Here is a 12,707-nt window from a genome sequence, read left to right as displayed (position 1 = left end):
TTAAGACTCTTGAACTTCCATTTTAGGGGGCATGAGTTCAATCCCCAGTCAGAGAACTAAGATCCCTCAAGACACATGGTAAATAAATAAATGAGAGAAATAAATTCTGCTGTGTTCTACACAGCAGAATCTAATTCTGCCTTCTTTAAGTGTGAAAAAATGCTAAGACCAGCTACAGAGGAGCCATCTTTATGTGGATGATATAACTATTTCAACGGTATTTCCGTGGGTTTTATTCCCATGTCAACCACTGTCTTAAGGCATGATGCTGAAAAAGCATTTTTCAGGGTTAGTATTGCAGGTACTCAGGGATTCATTCAACTCTTTGAGTGACAAACATTTCGGAAGCCCATCCTATTGGCAGCAGTGAACCAAGGCCTGCATACACGTGCCCCCAGAGCCCTTGTGGTCCATGGAGGAAACTGCTTCACTCCAGGACCTAGCACTGCCCTCAGAGCTCTGCTCCACGTTAGGAAAACAGACTCTTTGGGGTATGGAGAGAAAAGCCTACAGCTTGTCCCCTCATTGGTATTTCCTGGGCGTGACTTAAAGTTCTCTTGAATAAATTTCATCATCACCCACACTCATTGAACCAGAATGGCCCAAATAAACAAAAAGGCTTTCCTCTTCCTTCTCTTTCATTTTGATGGGTTGACATATCTCATGCTGCCGATTAGCCATGTCAGCTGTTGAAGGCTCTCTCACGCTACATTGTTAGCACACTAACTGGCTGGATTTCAAAGCCCAGTTGTAGGAGGGCAACCCACCTTGTGCATGGAACTACCTGTAACTGAAATCCTCTAAGCAAAGGCAACTTTCTGCAGAACTTCAACAGTCTCCTGTTATACTGAGTCTATTACCATTTACACGGGGGCATCATAGGTGGGGGCTGGATGAAAGGGAGACACACAGAAACCTTACTCACAGAGTCCAATAGATTCCAAGCAGGTTCAGCATCTTTGGGGTAAACAAATGTCTCCCCAACTCACTGGGCTTGGGACGGATGCAGGCCAGACCTGACCTGCACAGCCTACTGAGGCTTAAACATAATATTGTTGATGAAAAACTGCAAACCCTACAGAGTTCTATTTACTGACTCATGCCCCCCCAACAGAGACAGCACATTTAAGTAAAAGCATAGTGCCTCTGCCACTTAATAAGTAAGCTGGGTAACCTTAGGCATGTGGCTTAACCTTGCTGAGCACAAGAAATAGTCATGTCCAAGCTCTTAAATCAAGTTATTCACTTTAGCAGATGGACTAACATGGGCAAAAATGTACTGACATAGTATAAGAAATGACTTTTCTATTAGTTTTACCCTATCCTTTGCTATCAATTTGGACTAGACTTGTTTTCATATAAATAAAAAACCCAAATAAACTTATTTTTCTCTCACATATAATAAATTCAGAGACAGATAGTAATAATACAAGGCTTATCCCTTGTATTACATCATCAGTGGCCTATTTTTCTGCCTTCTTCATTCAGCACCTGGCTTTCCTCTTCAAAGGCATCTCATGGCCCATGATGGCTACTGAAGCTCCAGTGTTATGTCTATAGTCGAGAATGAAGGAGAAAAAGAAAAGAAAAAAAGGATACACTTCCTATCTGACTTGATTCATTTCAAGAGTTTCTGGAAGTTCCACATCATACTCCTAACTCTTTGACCAGAATTTGGTCTGTGGCCTTACCAAGCTACAAGGACATCTGGGAAATGTAATTTTTAAAAATTACTGTTGTTCACCTGAAACTTTGGTGATTGTTTCAACAATTCAACATGGTTAATCGACTGTATACCAATACAAAATATTTTTGGTGTTAAAAAATTAAAATAAAAAAATACTGTTTTCCATTGCAAAGTGTAAAAAGTAGAACAGATATCGGGTAATCACTATCAGCCTCTTCCATACTTGGTTTTCTCTCTCTCTCTCACTCACTTCAGTCAGATTCAAATATCTGCTCAAGAATTTGGAACTTTTCAGAAACTGTTTCTTTTAGATCCCTCTGCTGAACCAAAAATATTAATTCTGAAATGCCAAGTATAAATATAAATGCCAGATGCAAGATTTCAGCCAAAGAAGTTCAACTTGTAAGTTTAGAAGGACAGATGCAGTCATCAGCGGGGAGCATCAATGAGTTACAGAGCATCCAGGATATAAAACAGGCGAGCTTTTTGACTGAACCTCAACTCCATGGATTTGCTTGTGTCACATATCTGTCTCATTCCTCTGGGTTTTTGTGGGATTTTTGGTCTCCCCCTTTGTCCCACTTGAAGGACATTATTTGTTGTGGAAACGATGACATTAAATTCAGATGGCAGGAGCTGGTGATATTGACATATGCAACACAAAGTGTGTTCATTCCAGGAGCTTGTGATTTAGTAAGTTCAAATTGTTCAGAGTTTAACCTGCTTCTTGAGTTTGGAGAGGACGTTGGTAAGGGGAGAGGGTGGGAAGCCAGACACCTTTGGGAGCTGCCATAACTTCTTTGGGGGCATTAGAGCTATATTTAGTGCAATTAAGTTGCTAATTCAGTAAAGACTGCATAGTTCCCTTGTGGACTGGGAGAGCGAAATGCAGCTGCTAACAGTGGTTGATTTATAATCAGGGAATGACCTAGGTACCAGGGGAAATAAGCCAGATTCTTCTGAGGACCTAAATCACTCTCTCAGCCAGGCGATCAAAACAGCATGCTCACCCTGGGCAGAGCACTAGAGTTGGGTAGCCTCCAAAACCAGGCTTGAAAAACTCCCAGTTTTCAGCAGCATTAGACCCCTGCCTCTCCCTTGTCCCTCAGAAGGATGCAAGAAGTGTAAGAGAGCCTTCAAAGGCTCAGAGATCAGCACCCACGCTTTTCTTAACCTCAATCCCAGCCCGAGGGAACACACGATTCAAAAGGCAGAAAAGTGTGTATTTATCCTGTGATCTCTCCCACTAGCGAGTTCAGGTCATTGAAGATCGTGTCTGGGGGCAAGCAGGGCTGAGTGGAAGGGCTAGCAGGTCATATTGCACACATCTCAAGGGATGCCATTCTTAGCTAGTCTGACTCAGCGGTCCTCATACATGGCTGCATATTAGAGTCTCCTGAGCAGCCTAAAAGTCCCAGGGCCCAGACTGCACCTAGACCAGTTAAATCAGAGGAGGAGCGACCAAGACATCAATAATGTTTACAGTCCCCCAAGGGACTCCGGTGTGCAGCTGAGTTTAAGAATCGATGGTCTGACTCATGCAGACTTTGATGTGAATGCCTCCCCGCGTGGCCCGCAGCTGTGCTGGGGACAACCCGCACAGACATATGTCACAGCCCTGGGTGGGGGTGGAGAAGAAAAGTGCTGGCAGAGAACGGTAGGGAGATGGATATACCTTCTGGAAAGAAAGAACTCAAAAGGAAATCTAGAAACTGGACCTCAAACCAGCAACCTGTGAAACATTAAGGCGCTGTTTGATTTGGGGTCCCTGGATGGCTTCTTGTTGTTTAGTTGTTAAGTCATGTCCAACTCTTCTGCGACTCCATGGACTGTAGCCCGCCAGACTCCTCTGTCCGTGGGATTTTCCAGGCAAGAATACTGGAGCGGGTTGCCATTTCCTTCTTCTCCGGGGATCAAACCCATTTCTCCCGCATTGGCAGGTGAGTTCTTTACCACTAAGCCACCTGGGAAGCCCTCTGAATGGCTTACATAATTGTAAAGTTCACTTCTAATTTGCCCCAGCTCGTGAGCTTCATTTCTTGGATATTTTTCTAAGACATGTATTTTATGTCATTAAAACAAGCAACCCACATTCAAGTGTCACTTCAGAGTTTGCGAAGCACCGTTCCCACACACACCATCCTCGCCCGGCTACACACCTCATCCAGATACTGCCCTGGCTTGTGGGGTCCGAGCGCCTTTCCCTGTCACATCCAGATGCTGTTAGAACCGGCGGGAGGCTTTTTCACGTATCCTTTCTGCTGGGAATATTTCTTTTTGTCTTCTCTGAGTTTTCAATTCCTACAGGTAGACATAGAGGATACAGAGTAAGGGCAAAGTCAGCATTTATGATGTAGCCTCATCCTCACCAACCCTGACCCTCAAGCTGGGGCCTAGCTCACAGGGCCCTGCCAGCCCCTCCCCGAAAAGCTCCGAGTTTGGAACATGGGAATCACTCAGTGATGCCCGTGGAGCGTGTGCACAGGGGATGGAGCAGCAGCAAACCCCTCCTGGGAGGCCACAGGTCAGGACAAAGGCCCTGGGTGCCGAGAGGGAGGCGACGGTCCTGGAGAAGGATGAAGCACGTGCAGTCATTTATTTCTTTTATTGAAGTATAGCTGATACACAGTTGTGTTAGTTTCTGGTGGACAGCAAAATGATTTAGTTACTTACATATATGGGGCTTCCCTGGTGGCTCAGATAGTAAAGAATCTGCCTACAATGCAGGAGACCCGGGTTCGATCCCTGAATCAGGAAGAGTCCCTGGAGAAGGGATTGGCTACCCACGCCAGTGTTCTTGCCTGGAAAATTCCATGGACAGAAGAGCCTGGAGGGGTGCAGTCCATGGGGTCGCAAAAAGTTGGACACGACTGAGCAACTAACACTTTCACTTTTGCATATACACACATGTATATGTATGTATGTATGTATATACACACACATACATAGTCTTTTTCAGATTCTTTTCAATTATAACTTCCTGGGAAATACAGCAGGACCTTGCTGTTTCTCTATTTTATATATAGCAGTATGTATCTGTCAATTTCAAGCTTCTAATGTATCCCTCTCCTGCCCTTTCCCCTGGATAACCAGAGTTTGTTTTCTAGGTCTGTGAGTCTGTTTCTGTTTTGTAAATAAGTTCATTTGTATCATTTTTTTTTCAGATTCCATATATAAGTGATATCATATGATATTTGTCTTTCTCTAACTTCAGTCATTCAGTTCAGTCACTCAGTTGTGTCCGCCTCTTTGCAACCCCACGGACTGCAGCACGCCAGGCTTCCCTGTCCATCACCAACTCCCGGAGTGTGCTCAGACTCATGTCCATCGAGTCGGTGATGCCATCCAACCATCTCATCCTCTGTTGTCCCTTCTCCTCCTGTCTTCAACCTTTTCCGGCATCAGGGTCTTTTCCAAGGAGTCAGTTATTTGCATCAGGTGGCCAAAGTACTGGAGTTTCAGCTTCAGCATTAGTCCTTCCAATGAATATTCAGGACTGATTGATTTCCTTTAGGATTGACTGGTTTGATCTCCTTGTAGTCCAAGGGACTCTCAAGAGTCTTCTCCAACATCACAGTTCAAAAGGATCAAATTTTTGGCGCTCAGCTTTCTTTATAGTCCAACTCACATATCCATACATGACCATACCTTTAACTTACTTAATATGATAATCTCTAGGTCCATCCATGTTGCCACAAATGGCATTATTTCATTCTTTTTTATGTCTAAGTAATATTCCACTGCATATATATATATATATATATATATATATATGTATATATATATATACAGACACACATATACCTCACCTTATTTATTATTCACCTGTTGATGGACATTTAGGTTGCTTCCATGTTTGTCTATTGTAAATAGTGCTTCAAAAAACCTTGGGGTGCATGTATCTTTTCAAATTAGAGTTATTGTCTTTTCTGGATATATGCCCAGAAGTGCAGTTGATGAATCATATGGTAACTCTTTTAGCTTATAAGGAAATTCCATACCGTTCTCCATAGTGGCTGTACCAACTTATATTCCCACCAACAGTGTAGGAAGGTTCCTTTTCTCCCACACCCTCTCCAGCATTTGTTATTTGTAGACTTTTTGATAATGGCCATTCTGATCACTGTGAGGTGATACCTCATTGTAGTTTTGATATACATTTCTCTCATAATTAGCAATGTTGAGCATCTTTTCATGTGCCTTTGGCCATCTGTCTGTATTCTTCGGAGAAATGTCTTTTTAAGTCTGCCCATTTTTTAATTGGGTTGTTTGGAACATGTGTGGTTAAATCGTTGCAAATTTAGCTGAAGGTTCTTCTGGCCTTGGTTTGCCCTCAGCCTTGTCAAAGGCAATAGTCTACGGGGCCTCCAACCTTGCCCTGATCACATCCTGGTCCGTGGTGGTGCCTCCCACACAGCAGTTGCCAGGCCTCTGGCCTGCAGGCAGCAGAGCACAGTCAAGGGCCAACTTCTGTACCCAAAGGTCTGGCCCCTTCCTGGCTGAATGACTTTGAGTATACCTCCAAAGCTATCCCTGCTCTGTCTCCTCTTATCTGTCCAGGGGGTAGCCTGGGCCTCTCACTGTTGCTGTGAAGCTCAGTACGGGCTTGGAGCCCTGGAAGGAGCTCTGTGAGCGGTTCAGGGGTGTCTGAGCATAGCCCTGGGGCTACGATTTCACCACCTTCACCAGGTGAAAAGTGGCAGACAGAGCTTGGTCACCCTCCAGGTCTCCCTGGAGGGGCCCTGATCTGACGGATGCTCCGTCCAGGCCAAGGTATGAGTTGTGTGGGTCTAGTGAGAGGAAACACTGCTGGCAGATTACATTCCCTCTAGGGCTGTGGTTCAGTGTTTAAGGACACAGAACAGGAAAGCAGATTCTGGAACCAGAATGGGCTCATCTCTCTCAGTTATTCCCTTGTGACTTTTGTCAAGCTCTTGGCCCTGCTAAGTCTCAGTCTCCACATCCGTGGGCTGGACACAACATTACTGTCCAGGCCATAAGGTCTATTGGGAGAATCAAAGCACATAACACTGGGAACATAACTGGGTCAGTGGCTCAGTCATATCTGACTCTTTGTGACCCCATGGCCTGTAGCCCACCAGGCTCCTCTGTCCATGGAATTTTCCAGGCAAGAATACTGGAACGGGTTGCCACTTCAGCACCTGATAAAAAAGAGTCGATATTGCTGGAAGTCCTGTTACATCCTCCTCCCTGTGGACCAGCACTGGAGAGTCTCTCTGGGCCCCAAGGCAGTTCCCAGCAGCTTCAGGTCTGCTCAATCCCAAGCACCCTCAGAGAGACCCGTTTCGGAGTTGCCATTTCAAAGTATTCCCACCTGATTCCTTATCTCCAAAAAAAAAAAAAGCTCTTGCTTCCTGAGGCAACAACCACTCAAGAAAATATCCTAACATTTGATCACACTGTCAATGTGCCCCATGAGGTCCCCTCTCTCTTCCTCCCCGCGCGGTCTGTGGGCAGACCACCTCCTGTTGCAGCAGGGCTCTGTACTCCAAGACACTTATGCTATTCAAACACAGACACTTTCTTGGACCTAGAGAGAATCATACTGAGTGAAGTGAGGCAAACAGAGAAAGACAAATACCATATGATATCATTTATATGTGGAATCTAAAAAATAATACAAGTCAACTTATTTACAAAACAGAAACAGACTCACAGACATAGAAAACAAACTGATGGTTACGAAAGGGGAAAGGGTGGAAGGCTGGCGTAGGAGTCTGGGATTAGCAGATACGAACTAATGTATAAAACAGATAAACAAGTTTCCATAGTAGAGCACGGGGAATTATATTCAATACCTGGTAATAACTTACAATGGAAAAGAATATGAAAAAGAAAATAGATTTTGTATATATATATATATAAATGAATCACTTTGCTACATACTAGAAACTAACACAGTGTTGTAAATTAACTATATGTCAATTAAAATAATAAAAACCAAAATGGACACTCTCTTCCAAGTGAGTCACCCACACCCTGCCCCCGCCTGGCAGACTGCTGCCTCCAAAACACGGGGCCTGTGAGGGGTGACCTGCACAAATGGGCAACTCCTAGGCCTAATAATATCTCGAGCCCCCTGTGATGAACTACTTTGTATTTATTCATGGCCCCCAGCCCCACCTGTACCAATTTGACATCACTGTTTCCATAGCAAATAATAATTTTCAAATGGAATAAAGCAGGAGCTGAAAGCCCCGCAGTATGCAGCTGCCTGAGACAAACATGCTCCTTAAACAATGGAGGCAGCGGTGTGGTATGGCCGCAAGCCCCGTGTATTTATGTTCCTGATGACTTCCATATCTCCTCCCCTGGCTCCCCCACTAACGAGGAATGAGGAAGACTGGTAACTACGAAAACAATACACCACAACCTCATGAATCCTATGGGAGCATGTATTTATATACAGAGACATGACTCTCACATTAAAACTTAAGACTTATTAATGCAAAACCCTGCATCCGGAGCATGTGTTACTCCTCAACGTTTCAAAGGAAGTATTTGGACTGAAGTTCTCTACAGAATTCAGAATAGACCCTGGAGTCTCCCTCTCATTCACCGTCTGCAGCCCTCCTTTAGCACTCAGAATAGGTCCTTTCACTGGCTGCCTACATTTTTATGTTTAGGTGTTGAGTATAAGCTCCTAAGGCAGGGGCGCTGCCTTACAACAGAGACTTTGATGTCCCAGAAAATCCAGCACAGAGTCTCACACACAGAAGTAGGTATTTATGTTTCCAGAGGAACAGGATGATGCAATACTGCCCAAGAGGAGTCCATGTTTGACACGTAATATCTGAATCCACTGGAGAGCATTTGTTCTAGGATGTCCAAAAAGCACATGAACTTGTCCTCACCTTCACATCTCAAAGGGTGGTCCACGGATCAGCAGTGCGATATCATCTGGAGCTCATTAGAAATGTAGAGTCTCGGGCTCCAGCTCAGCCCTCCTGAGGCAGAACCTGCATTTTAACAAAATTTCCAGGTTTTTTATGTGCATATTGAAGGCTGGGAAGCCCTGGTTCATCTACACTACCTTCATGTGGATAATTGAGAGCAGTGTTTGAGTAAGAGAGAGTAGGTGTGTATGTAAGAGAGAGAGAGAATTAGAGAGACAGAGAAGCCAATAGTAACATTTTTGGAGTGCTCAGACAGTGTCAGATGTAGGTCCCGCCATTATTCCACTTCACTAACCAGCAAGTTGAGGAGATGGCCTCAAGCAAGTCTTCAGAGAGTGTGCTCGTAAACCATTCTGTTCCATATCCTAGGAGTCTCGGAAATCCTGTGGAGTCCATTACCTCAGTAACACCTAGGAAGAATTCTAACTCACAGAATAGCAGGTAGCAACTTACAGAGTATCTACACGCCAACAGGACTTCAGGCAGCCCATATTCTTTACCCTTTAAGCCACGTTACACAGTAATACATGCTTACTGCTGAACAGTTAGAAAATACAGGTAAATACAAAGAAGAAAGTAATGCCCAATGATAACATAGCTAACATTTTCATAAATATTCTTCCTTATATCGTCCTGGGGCTTCCGTGGTGGCTCAGTTGGTAAAGAACCTGCCTGCAATGCAGGAGACCCAGGTTCGATCCCCAGGTCAGGAAGATCACCTGGAGAAGGAAATGGTAACCCACTCCAGTAGTCTTGCCTGGGAAATTCCATAGACAGAGAACAGAGGAGCCTGGCAGGTTACAATCCATGGGGTCACAAGAGTCAGACATGACTTAGTGACTAAACCACCATATATCATCCTTTGAATAGATACAAGTGTCTGCATGCATATGTGTATACTCATACAAGTTTTTAGCAAAAAGTGAATCATGGTGTCTACAGTGTTTTGTGACTTTTTGTTTTAAAATACCTACAGAATTGTAGATTTCTTCCGCTCTCACCTTCTTCTTTTCCCTACAACTGTTTCAATTACCACCCATCCTTGAAGGATTGGCTCAAGGTCCAGCACCTCTAAGAAGCCTCCCGTGGTCACCCAGCCCATGGGTGCCTGTGATGTTCAGCTGACACACCCTGCCTGTGTGTCGGCGTAATGCTCGTGCCCAGGTCACACCAGCTCAGCACAGGATTCGGACGACACAGGACACTGGTCTGGGCCTCAAGCGCCTGTGCAGAGAAATGCTTCAGCTACAGCAAATCCCCTCCTCTGGGCTGAAGGCTCTCTTGAACACCTCAGGCCCTATCTGACCCCCATCCTCCCTGAGCAGCTCGCTCAGTCGTGTCCGACTCTTTGCGACCTCATGGACTCCAGCACACCAGGCCTCCCCGTCCATCACCAACTCTCGGAGCTTGCTCAAACTCATGTCCATTGAGTCGGTGATGCCATCCAACTGTCTCATCCTCTGTCGTCCCCTTCTCCTCCTGCCTTCAATCTTTCCCAGCCTCAGGGTCTTTTCCAATGAGTCAGTTTGTCGCATCAGGTGGCCAAAGTATTGGAGTCTCAGCTTCAGCATCAGTCCTTCCAATGAATATTCAGGACCGATTTCCTTTAGGAAACATCTGGAGGTTCACGGTTCACTCTGCTGTTAGCTGAGTTAAATTAGAATTAACAAGTGCAATTACCAATATCCTTCTTCTTTGACCTAGCTCCAAGGCAATTTCAGGAGTTTCACTCTGAGGCTCCCTCTGTTCCCTGGATGAGACCACCCCTCTGTTTAGCTCTGACAGCTCTTTCTGTTACCTGGAGCAAAGACTCTTCCCGCGGCCTTCTACTCCATCGTTGGGGCGCAGAGCAGAACAAGCTCTCCTCCCAGCTTCCCTCAAGCTTCCGCTGGACCAGGTCTCTCATTAAACCTGCTCTCTTTAGAGGTGACAGCACCTTCTCCTGGAGAGGCTGCCCCAGTGCCTTGGGTGGGCTGGACCAGAAGACGAGCTGAGTGGCCCGCATCGGGCAGTGCTCAGAATGGCCCCTGGTCACTGACTACTCGCCCGGGTCTCTGGCTTGGCCTCCACAGGGAGCCCACCCTTACCTGGTCCCTGCCTGGGCTGTGAGAGGGCCAGGGCTCCTCCCGTGCTTGCTGCTACCATCTCTCCAATGAGGCTGCTGCCTCCCGGCCCCACTCATTCCCAAAGACCCCCAAATTCTCAGCGGGTGTCAGCTGACGCCCTTACTCTGGGGGTTTTGTTATAATTAACCTCCTCTTTGTACCTGCTTGCTGGGTAGCATGTGTGGGGTCTTACTGGTGGGTTCAGCTGGGTTTTGAATTCTGACTCCAACACTTGCTAGCTTGTGTCAATTTCGTTAGTGTCTCTGGGTCTCATTTTTCTCCTCTGCCTGCTGCATTAGGTAGTTTTGAGGGTTAAACAGAACCAACCATGAGAGATACTTAGAGCAGTGCCTGGAACACAGAAAGCACTTAATAAAATGTAGCCTGAAGGTACTGACAACATTTCCCTCCTCTGAGCACTTTGGTGTGGGTCTGAATACAGACTTGGTGAGTGATTAACGCTACCTGTAAGAACACAGAGGCAGCAGTGTCTGTGTTAATCAAGGAGCAAGGAGACTGTAGGGAAGAGGGGTGAATGAGAAGAGGTATAGAGATGTCTGTGTTAAAGGGACCCTGCGCCCCAGTCCCCCAGCTCCTGGTCACACCCGCTGACCCAAAGCTCTCATCCCAAACCTCTCTGCCCAGTATCTACATACACTCAGGTACTTGCAGAGGCTTCTGGAAGCCTTGAGTGGGAGCAGTGTGAATTTCAGAACCTTGGGAGAGAAAGTGTCCTCACTCCATAAAAAAGTCATATAAGCCCCAAGAACCTGGGAACCAACTGCAGGGACTTCATAAACATCAAGATCTGATAGCTTCAAAAGTGGATTGTTCAGTTCCAAATACACTGAAGACTCCACACTAATGTGTAACTTCTGAAGATCGGTGCAAATTAAAGGACAAAGAATGAGAGGGAACTCTGCAGGGAGAAACGCTCCAAACTGTCAGCATCAGGCCAGGCTCACACTGGGAGCAAGCTGGGACGCTTGGGATGGATGCACATGTTATCATCCAGGTCTCCCTGGCACTTTCAAGCTTGCTTCACTGAAATCCACCCCAAAATGCCCCCCACGCCCCCACACCACAGCAGATTCACTTTCATCTCAGCTTCCATTTCTATGCACTGCCATAGTTTTCACATTTAGTTTTATAATAATATTTACTATGTTTATATCTAGCTCTGTTTTAGATGTAGCCAACCCTTTGGTGAACAAGCACTGCTTATAGAAATAAAACAGTGCAGAAAGCACGAGGTGGGCATGGTGCATGTGGCATGCAGTGGGTCTGCATCCTCTTTAATTGCTCCAGCCCTCAGTGAGGATTTCTGCTAAAGATGTAAGACTTGGAAACTTCTGCTACGCGGGGATGCAGGGGCATGAATTTTTGCAGGACTGGTTACTAATTCATACATGAGTGCACAATGACAATGTGGGGCTTCTTGTTCGGAAATCAAGAGGCTCAAGATGCTGACAGCACAGCCGCAAACCATGTGCGGGGCTCTTCTAGGTTTGAGGCCCTGGGTGAACGCACAGCTCACATGCCCGCATCATCAGCCCTGAATTTTAGGCCACAACATCAAATTCAAGGAATGCCCCATCCCTCTATTTCTCCAAAATAAAATTTAGCCTCCACCTACACTGTTGGTTGAAATGTACAGTAGTGAAGCTACTATGGAGAACAGTATGAAGGTTCCTTAAAAAACTAAAAGTAGAGTTATCATCTGATCCAGCGATCCCACACTTGGGTATATATCAGGAAAAAATTTTTAAGAACTCTAATTAAAACTGATACATGCACCCCAATGTCATGCAGCACTGTTTACAACAGCCAAGACATGAAAACAACCCAAATTCCTATGAACAGACATGGCATACATATGAAGATGTGGTCATCTACATACAATGGAATATTACTCAGCCATTAAAAAAAATACTGTCATCTGCTACAACATGGATGGTCCAGTAAGTCAGACAGAGGAAGACTGTGGAATCTGAAAAA

General features: G+C 45.4%; 1 long non-coding RNA gene across 1 annotated transcript; it reads right to left on the bottom strand.

Moving 5' to 3' along the window:
• Window positions 1–3,878: 3,878 nt before the first annotated feature.
• Window positions 3,879–9,029, bottom strand: LOC122454609. The gene is made up of 3 exons (XR_006273448.1): window positions 8,900–9,029; window positions 8,563–8,667; window positions 3,879–3,988 (listed from the first exon to the last, which is right to left on the bottom strand). It is a non-coding gene; the product is annotated as an uncharacterized LOC122454609 (long non-coding RNA).
• Window positions 9,030–12,707: the final 3,678 nt, after the last annotated feature.

The sequence above is a fragment of the Cervus canadensis genome, chromosome 16 (assembly GCF_019320065.1).
Source record: "Cervus canadensis isolate Bull #8, Minnesota chromosome 16, ASM1932006v1, whole genome shotgun sequence".
Lineage (NCBI taxonomy): Eukaryota > Metazoa > Chordata > Mammalia > Artiodactyla > Cervidae > Cervus > Cervus canadensis.
This window is presented reverse-complemented; position numbering and strand designations above follow the sequence as displayed.